At 58.5% G+C, this 2,041-nt stretch overlaps 1 protein-coding gene across 2 annotated transcripts in view; it reads left to right on the top strand.

Moving 5' to 3' along the window:
• Positions 1 to 345: 345 nt before the first annotated feature.
• OCA2 (OCA2 melanosomal transmembrane protein) overlaps positions 346 to 2,041 on the top strand; it is a 342,859-nt gene continuing 341,163 nt past the window's right edge. For both annotated transcript variants that reach the window (XM_026447197.1, XM_026447196.1), the window contains exon 1: positions 346 to 436. The gene's annotated coding sequence lies outside the window, so the exon portion shown is untranslated. The remainder of the gene's footprint in view (positions 437 to 2,041) is intronic.

Below are 2,041 nucleotides of genomic sequence, written 5' to 3'. Positions count from 1 at the left end.
GCGTCCTGGCTGGAGGGCCTCGCTAGGAGAGCTCGGAAGCGAACAGAATGTTCACTGCGCATTTTCTGGTTCTCGTTCGCAGGGAAATGTCTGCGGTCCTGGGCCGCCTCCTCAGAGGTAAAGCTGGAAACTCTCCCGCGGAGAGCGCTGTCTGGGAGCTGGGGCCGCGCGGCCTTAGACGGAGCTGCTCTTCCCCGCGCCGAGACTCCGCCGCGGCCCGAGCCGCCGGGGGCTGCGGGCGGGGTGAGGAGGGGGCGCGCTGTGGGCGGGGCCGGGTTGTAGGCGTGGCCGGGAGGGGCGTGCTGTGGGCGGGGCCCAGCCGGGGGCGCCGAGCTTTCTCTGAGTTCTTACTTCGAAGGCTGTTGCTCCGCTCACCATCCAGAGCGGAGATTCGGACCTTACACTAACTCCCGGAGAAAGACCAGCAAGTGGGCAGGTAAAGTGCACTTGCTCCGCGGTCGGGAGGAAGGAGGCGAGGAGCCAGCCTAGCCTGGGACCAGGCAGGGAGAGTTTACCCAGCCCCGGCTGAGTCGCAGCTTAAGAAGCAAGGCAAGTTCCCCTAAAGGTCAAGGTGCACAGACGGGTGCGATGGAGCAGAGCTAGCGCGGCTGAGTCCGCCTGGGCCTGCAGCGGCAGCAGCTGCCCCCTGAGCCCCCCCACCCCACCCAGCTCCCTGCCAGGCGACCCAGGAAAGTCGCCCCCTGGTGGGCCATGAGGTCAAGGGTGGGGGGAGTTTGGAAGCGTTCAGACAGCAAATGTTCCACTTGAACTCCAGGGCGGCATCTAGCACAGAGGGGCCTCCTAGCCGTGAGCCGCGGTCAGGCGTTTCCTTAGAATGGAATGCACTGGAGTGAAAACACTAAATCCCTCAAAGCCGCTTCTCTTTACTGTGGTCACACACAGTGAAATCAATGGGCATTAGTGCAGCTAGCTCTTTCCAAGGACACAATGTTAAGCACAGGCAGCCTGGTGTGTGGACGCTCTGGGTTTGCAGACCCAGGCAGGGGCCAAGGCTCAGGACAAGTGCCCGGTGCTCCCTTCCCACAGGGCGAATCAGAGCCTGGGGCCCGGTGGGGAAGCTCCCCAGGTGACTCTAACGTGCAGTGCACTTGGAGGAGCACTACTTAGACCAATGTGATAGTCTACAATGTGTAGATTTAGGGTGAGTGATTCTGCGGAAAAGAAACCCGAGGCTGTTAGCCGTTGTGGGCAGCTGCTGTCTACCCACACCAGCTGCAGTTTGCTTGCTTGGTGACGTGAGCTTCGCGGGGCGGGCATGGTGTCTGCCATCCAGGACCCTGGGACGGGGCCTGCCAGGGCGAGGAGCTGGGCATTGAACGCATCTGGGGATAACTACCTCTTGGAAGAAATAGAGGATTGAACCTGAACACAGAGGTGAAAGAGCTGAGTAGACTGCAAAGAATTGCACAAAAACTGCTTGTTCTGCAAATTTAGTTTACAACACTTGAGTGCAGTTCACATCGGCGTAATGTGATTTAGGATCATAAGTCCCTAAAATTTCACTACACTGATGAAAAGCAAATGCCTATACTGTTCTTGTTTTATGAGAAGACCAGAACCTCCGGCCCCTGGGGCAGCTGAGATCTGAGGATATCGGGAATACCAGGAATGGGGAGGTCCTGACTGTGGCTGGAGACCCAGCAGCATGACGCCTGTGTCACCTGGGTCCTGTTTCTATGCTAGAGTGGCACACAGCAAGGAAATATTTTGAGTTTGAGGCCATATGCATGTTGGAAAGGTCACTGTGGCTGGGTGGTTGGGAGCAGCTGGGGGGGCGGGGGGTCAAGAAAGCCACTGCCAAGGCCTTCCCACTGAGTGTGGTTGCCAGGCTGGGGCAGGGAAGCACTGGTGGGTTGCAGGGGGGATTCCCCTTTGGTGATGGGTGATGGATGGTGGGATCAGTCACCAGGGCCCCTGGGAAAGGCCAGGTGTGGCTTCAGCACTCTGGGAGTTTTGGGTACCTTTATGTCTGATTGTTTTTCTAAGACCACCAGAGTGGGCACAAAAGAACCAGCGAGTA

Source organism: Piliocolobus tephrosceles, chromosome 6, assembly GCF_002776525.5.
Source record: "Piliocolobus tephrosceles isolate RC106 chromosome 6, ASM277652v3, whole genome shotgun sequence".
NCBI classification, from domain to species: domain Eukaryota; kingdom Metazoa; phylum Chordata; class Mammalia; order Primates; family Cercopithecidae; genus Piliocolobus; species Piliocolobus tephrosceles.
This window is presented reverse-complemented; position numbering and strand designations above follow the sequence as displayed.